This window comes from Piliocolobus tephrosceles, chromosome 6 (genome assembly GCF_002776525.5).
Source record: "Piliocolobus tephrosceles isolate RC106 chromosome 6, ASM277652v3, whole genome shotgun sequence".
NCBI lineage: Eukaryota > Metazoa > Chordata > Mammalia > Primates > Cercopithecidae > Piliocolobus > Piliocolobus tephrosceles.
Genome location: NC_045439.1, coordinates 106,300,271 through 106,308,148, shown reverse-complemented (window position 1 = coordinate 106,308,148; position 7,878 = coordinate 106,300,271).

Sequence of the window (7,878 nt, the reverse complement as noted above, 5' to 3'; positions counted from 1 at the left end):
CTGGGCAAAAAGAGCGAAACTCCGTCTCAAAAAAAAGAAAAAATTTGCAGGTATTGAAATTGACAAAACGAAGTCTTTATCTGATCATGTGAGTGCGCATGATTTTAAGGTAGTTCATGCTGCATGGCACGCCATACCTTTTTGAAGTGAGTGTACTGGGTAGTTTGTGTGACTAGAGGGAATGGTTATTGCTTAACCCCAGATCTCAAGAGAAAGAGATCCACCTTGAATTGGAATCATTTCTTAAGTTTCTCATATCTTCCCCAAAATTACAAACAGTCTTCCAGACAGACTGCCTTGAGTCCAAAGGGTTCAGGCCCACAACAGATATTGACCAATTTGTTTCTTTGACTGCTTTGAAATGACTAATTCCCAAGAAGGTAGATTGAGAGGAAGGGGATGGCAAAGCAGGCAAGGAATCTGAACTTCAGACTTCATCTCCTTGTTGTAGCATTTTGTTTTGACCTTTCTTATCTGACACTTTTGTGTCAGACTTCCCCACTCCAGGTTCTTGAGACCTTATTTGTTTTTAATAAGGTGCCTTTGGCCGGGCATGGTGGCTCACGCCTGTAATCCCAGCACTTTGGGAGGCCAAGGTGGGCAGATCACGTGGTCAAGAATTCGAGATCAGCCTGGCCAACATGATGAAACCCCGTCTCTACTAAGAGTACAAAAATTAGCCAGGTGTGGTGGTGCGTGCCTGTAATCCCAGCTACTGGGGAGGGTGAAGCAGGAGAATCACTTGAACCCAGGAGGTGGAGGTTGCATTGAGCCAAGATCGTGCCACTGCACTTAGCCTGGATGACAGAGAAAGACTTCATCTTGAAAAATAATAATAATAATAATGATAAGGTGGCTACACAGTGAGTGAGGCATGACACTAGCACCCATCAGTGCTTGTCAGTTGGAACAGATAGAAGAGAATAAAGAAGGATAAGCATGAGGTCCACACCTCATGCTATAACTAGTCGCTGAGATTGAAATCATTCTCCTGAATTGGGATCAATGTTTTTTGTTGGGAGAAAAAAATCATAAAATCAAAGTAATATTTTCATAACTACTTTTCCATAGTCTTCAAACAACAAGCCACCATCTTCTGAGCTGATCATTTCCACTGTTCTAAGTTCTTTAAAAAAAATTGACTTATTTTATCCCAATAACAGCTTTACAAAATAGGTACTTTTTTATTATGCCCATTGTACAGATGGGAATATTGAGGCACACAGCATTTAACTAACTTGCCCAAGGTTACTCAGCTAATAAGTATTATCTACACCCTATAGACACTCAATAAAAGTTGGTTTACTATAAAGACACTTTCACTAAACTGCATTTTCTTCCTAAACTGTCTTCTATTTAACTTATTTGGGGGAAAGAAAACCTTCTAAATAACCAAACATAGTCCTGTATTCTAGCTTACAGCAATTTTTGATATTTGATCTCGGTCAGATCATGTACCAAAAAAGTCACACTGAAATATCTCCATCCCATCCTTGAAAATGGACCTCAGCATATAGCCAACCAACCTGGCTCCATACATCATGATTAACTTAAATCTTCCAGAATTGAGGGCAGCCACATGAAATCTAAGCAGGAATGCATTCTTATAGTTAGAAGAAAATTACCAACCTGAGTGCCTTTTTCTTCCCTGACAGCCTCTATCAGATCATAAAACAAATCAGAAGCAGGAAAAAGTACGATTTTTGCACTTTTTTTTTTTTTTTAAATGGGGTCTCACTCTGTTACCCAGGCTGGAGTGCAGTGGCGTGATCTCGGCTCACTGCAACCTCCGCTTCCTGGGTTCAAGTGATTCTCCTGCCTCAGCCTCTTGAGTAGCTGGGATTACAGGCATGCAACACCACGCCTGGCTAATTTTTGTATTTTTAGTGGAGACAGGGTTTCACCATGTTGGTCAGGCTGGTCTCGAACTCCGGACCTCGTGATCCACCCGTCTTGGCCTCTCAAAGTGCTGGGATTACAGGCATGAGCCACCGCGCCCGGCCCATTTTTGCACTTTTGATGTGATTTTAAAAAGAAGAAAAATGGAAAGAAGGAAGAAATGATGTAACTTTCTAACTCAGTAAATATAATTTCATCTGTTGTCGATGCAACCAAATATTGAGGAAATCAGCATTTGGTGTTTTCTCTTAATGCTCAGCTTTCTAAAGTATGCTTGGGTACTCCCATAGCTTTTTCAATGCAACTCTCAAAAGGCTGGCATTTATTTGTTTTTGTAAGCGTGCATTTTAAGAAGGTTGTATGTCTTTGTGTTGACTGTCCCAACTCTAGCCTCCATTTTGACCACTGGTTTCAGTTCTGAGTGACTCCTGAGAAACAGTTTATGCTCCCAACTCGAGTGATGGGTTGCCAGTTTGCTGTGTGTCTGGAAAGTTTGTCAACCTTTCCCTAATAGAGCTGTGCTTTGGTAAATGTGTTTCGGCTGGATAAGGCTAGCGAGATTCACCCAGGCTTCTTGTTTGTCTGATGCTGGTTTGGTGGTTGAACTTCCCAAATAAGGGTTTACACCTGGTACTGCACATGATCGCTCACTACAGGAAGTCCTGGAGCTATTACTCCAGTGGCCAAGCTTAGCCATTGGAGTCATTACAGCCCCCACACCATTTTTAAAGATGTATACAGTTGCAAAGACTGGGGTCCTTGTTGTCCCTCTCTCCCTATTCTGTTCTGAATTTTTTTTTTTTTTAATTTTTTAGAAGGCGTTTTCCTGTTGTCACTCAGGCTGGAGTGCAGTGGTACAATCTCAGCTCATTGCAACCTCTGCCTCCCAGGCTCAAGCAATTCTCCTGCCTCAGCCTCCCAAGGAGCTGGGATGACAGGCGCCCGCCATGAGGCCCAACTAATTTTTGTATTTTTAGTAGAAACAAGGTTTCGCCATGTTGGCCAGGCTGGTCTCGAACTCCTGACCTCAGGTGTTCCATCTGCCTTTGCCTCTCAGAGTGCTGGGATTGTAGGCATGAGCCACCGTGCCCGGCCTACAAATATAAAAATAGCTGGTCACAGCAGTGCAGGCCAGTAGTCCCAGCTACTACGGAGGCTGAGGTGGGAGAATCACTTGAAGTGCAGGACTTTGAGGCTGCAGTGAGCTATGATCATTCTGCTGCACTCTAGCCTGGGCAACAAAGAGACCCTGCCTCTTAAAAATATAAGTAAATACATTTAAAAACAAAATATCTAGTGTTAGTTCTGTTTTCCCAACTGAATCCTGACTAATAGAGTGTTTATGAGCCTGGATCACTTAATCCTTCAGCACCATAAAAGTCTACTCAACTGATGCATACTGAACAATGGACACGGATGCTCTACTGTGCTAGGAATTGGCAACAGGGATACAGTTACGAATACATACCCAACAAATCCTGATTTCCAGGAACTTACCATCTAGTAAAGAAGACACACATGGAGAGCATGCCTCAATAAAAGAATCGGTTCTTTGAAAATTCTGAGAAGGAAGAAGAGAAAGAGGAGGAACAGAAGGCCTTGAGAGGATTTGGTGTTTAGGACTGAGTGAAGACTAATATTTCAAATTCAAGTTTACTAGCATAAGGACTTTGGGTGGCATATCTGGCAGATAGTGACTTTTCCCACTTGGTGGAAAGAGACTTGATGGTTGAGACAGAGGGAGATCAGATTGAGTGTGTTACAGTACCAACAGATTCATATGCCTGCTGTGTAGCAACAGGCTAATATGCAGAGACAGCAAGGGTTGTAGCAAAGAAGGAATTTAGTAATTTCAGGGTGGCCAAGCAAGAGGGTAAGAGATAAGAGGGGTAAGAGGAGACACTCAAATCCATCTCCCCCAGGAGCTCTGGGCTGAGTTTTTAAGGGGCTCATGGAGTACAAGGGGCTGGAAAATTGGGTTGTTGATTGGACAGGGTAAGTGATAAAATTGTCAGGATGTAGAAACCACATTCTTTGGTGAGTCATCTTCTCTTGGGGTGCTTCAGACCAGCTGACATCAGTAGTTTCATTGGCATGCAGGATCTGAAAGAATATCTCAAATGGAAAACTTAACATTTCACAATGCTCAAGTTGTCATCTATTGAGCAGTTAAGGGGAACTATAATCTAGGGTCTATGTGATTCTAGGGCAGCAGGCAAAGAATTATAAGGAAGCAAGTCAGAGTGCAAGCCGACCTAATGATTAATGTTGAATGTGCTATGAGCATGGTGTATTTTCATTTCTCCCCCCTTCTTCCCTGATTAATTTTTATAATGTTTATAGGGATAATTTCAGGTGAAGAGAGCAGATGGACGTTCTGGAGGCCAGAGTGAAGAGTCTGTGGAGCCAGTGTAGGCCTTAGGAGATTTATGAGCAACGAGGCTGCATACAGAAATGGCCTCACATAGCAGGAAGATAAGAAGTAATGAGAAGATGGATGGAGAGGTGCAAGCCCCATGAGAAGGACACCTGAATGTTCTTCAAGGATGAGAGTTGGGGCTTTCACAGTTCCTTTCATCCAATACTAAGAACTCTAATTTCTTAGATGCCCACTGTGTATGTATATGGTCTGATTCATATGTCATTCTTTTTTAATCCTCCTATTAACCCTAAAAGCTACCCCTATGACACACACGGGGAAACTAACACCTAAAGGAGCCAATACATTTCCTGATGAGGGGCTGACTGAGATTCAAACCCAGATTCTACCTGACCCTAAATCCAGTGCTCTTGCCAGTTTAGTCCACTGCCATTGTAACATATAGCAGCATGTCCTTCAAAAAGTATATATTGAATAGGATACCAGTGAGACTAATGTGACAAATAGAAGGAGGTAATGGTGAAGTAATTAAGAACTGAAGGAAATGGATGAATTTGGAAGACATATCCCACAAATCAGAGGCCATGGTAACTGACTAGATAGTGGGGGAAAAGGAACTGGGCAGGAGAGGTAAGGATTAAAATAATTGAATGGTAATTCATTTAGTTAGCACTACTTGGGTTGCAAGTAACAGAAACTCAACTCAACCTGATCGTTCTAGCAAAAGTCCCATGGAGGAGTCTGATTCATTCTCTTTGGATCATCACTGTAGCTAAAGAGATATAGTTCTCTGATTGGCCACATATGGGTCAAGTTCCATCCCTGGGACCTAGGGAGGCAGGTCCACTACACAGAAGTCCTGAGGCTGAGCAGGATTCCTTTGGAATGCTCACTATACAGTAACACTAATTTTCAAGCCTGGTTAACTAGAAATGAGGTACCGTGGATGGAAAATAGCAACGGTGGGGAGCAAGTGGCTTTGGGAGAAAATGTTGAGTTTCAGTGAGGACCTGCTGAGCTTGCACCAGCTCCAACAAAGATGTAGCCCAATCTTGTAGGTGTCCAGCTGTAACCTGAAATCACTCTCATGTTTTCTCAAAAACTTTACATCTTTTTAACTTTTAAGGTAAAAGTGTGAATTCTAGAAATTTTGGACCATCCATTGATTTCAAAAGTAGAGTGAAAGGAACAAAAAATAATGAATGAACTTATAGAACCCACATGCAAAGTAGAGTGAGATTTTTTCTTTGTGAATGCACAAATTATTGGTTCAGGTAATACCATTTTCATCCGCTCTCCATAAACTTTATGGGTTTGTGGCATTGAGCTAAAACAGGAGTTGACAAATTTCAGCCCATGAGCCAAATTCAGCTTGCTGTACAGCCTGTGTACTAAGAATGGTTTTTATTTTATTTTATTTTGAGATGAAGTCTTGCCCTGTCGCCCAGGCTGGAGTGCAATGATGCTACCTCGGCTCACTGCAACCTCTGCCTCCTAGGTTCAAGTGATTCTCCTGCCCTAGCCTCCTGAGTAGCTGAGATTACAGGCACGTGCCACCACACCCAGCTAATTTTTTGTATCTTTAGTAGAGACAGAGTTTCACCACGTTGGCCAGGCTGGTCTCGGTCTCCTGACCTCGTGATCTGCCTGCCTCGGCCTCCCAAAATACTGGGATTACAGGCATAAGCCACTGTGCCAGGCCTAGTTTTTACATTTCTAAATGCTTGAAATAAGTCAAAGGAATAATAGTTTGTGACACATGAAAATTATATGATATTCAAACTTCAGTGACCATAAATAAAGTTTTATTAGAATATAGGCATATTCGTTAATTTACATAGTTTCTGTGGCTGTTTTGGGCTCCTAAAGCAGAGTTAAGTTGTGCCAGAGACCACATGACTTACAAAGCCTAAAATATTTATTCTCTGACTCTTTAGCGAAAAAGCTTGCCAACATCTGAGCTAAAACTGTGGAGTATGAATTGGTCTGTGACAGGCCAACCTATATTTATTAGATGGTTACTGAGCTACAAATCTGGTAAAAAGCCAAGAAGAAGTCTAGATTTTTATCAAGTAATCCATTTGGTTGTAAATGTGGGAGCTGTTAATAAATTTATTTATAGCCTGTTACAGAAGTTGGATCAGAAAGCAAAAGCTAGTCACAACTCTCAGTATATCCTTATATTTCTCTAGTTGTTCATGGGACCATCTCATATTTTTACAGACTGTGTAGTTTACAAAGTACTATCAAACATGCCATTGGTTTGAGCCAATATGTGAAACACTTCATAGTTATCTTATGGTAAGACCTGACTTCTCCTGAATATAACATTTGCTAGGGATTGTTTGGTTAAAATATGTCATAATATGCTAGCATACAAACAAATGGATCAATTTAGGAAACACCTTACTTGTTAGATGAAATAAGCACATCCCAAGTAGAATGAAGATTAGCTGGATGCCTTCCCAGTATCATTCTCACCTTTCCAAAACCTGCAGTTTCAGTTTGGGAGTGCATGAAGTAATAAGAAAGCTGCTTCTACCAAGAAACCTATACTAAGACAAGCAGTCCATTCTCAGGCACCATGACTGGTCAGACAGGTATGTAATCCTTGGTAGATCCTAACAGAGTGATTATAAGAAATGTGCCAGGGCCGGGTGCAGTGGCTCACGCCTGTAATCCCAGCACTTTGGGAGCCCGAGATGGGTGGATCACGAGGTCAGGAGATGGAGACCACCCTGGCTAACACGGTGAAACCCTGTCTCTACTAAAATTACAAAAAATTAGCCAGGTGTGGTGGCGGGCGCCTGTCGTCCCAGTTACTCGGGAGGCTGAGGCAGGAGAATGGTGTGAACCCAGGAGGTGGAGCTTGCAGTAAGCACTGAAGCCTGGGCGACAGAGCGAGACTCTGTTCCCCCCTTCCCACCCCCCAAAAAATGTGCCAGGTACGCTTCAAAGTCAGTCATTCTTTCCTGACAGAACTGAGTGAGAAGTGGACGGGAGTGGCTGGCTGCCCACGTAGGAACCCCAGATAAACTGTTAAGATGAAGCTGGCATTGCAGAAGCAACAGTGGAGAGAAAAATAAACAAATGGAGAAAAAAAAAAACAAACAAATGCTTGGGACATTATTGAGTCACTCTCTAGGGTGCTACCCGATGTATATCAAGTTCTGCCTTGAACATTTGAAGTGTCATGAACCAGTAAGTGCCCTTTACTCTCCTAGTTTGAATTGGATTTTCATTTACATGAGGCTAAAACATATCAGGTAACAAAGATTCTTTGATTTATTCATTCATTCATAAAATGTTGTGTGTGTGTGTGTGTGTGTGTGTGTTTCTGACCCCAAATGTTACTCTTTTCCAAACAACAACCACAACTGTTACCGGAAATGAGTCCTGATCCAGACCCCAAGAGAGGGTTCTTGGATCCCTCACAAGAAAGAATTTGGGATGACTCCATAGAGTAAAGCGAAAGCAAGTTTATTAAGAAAGTAAAGAAATTAAAGAATGGCTACTCCATAGGCAGAGCAGCACTGAGGACTGCTAGTTGGTTTGTTGTTGTTGTAGTTTTTTTTTTTTTTTTTTTTTTTTTTTTTTTT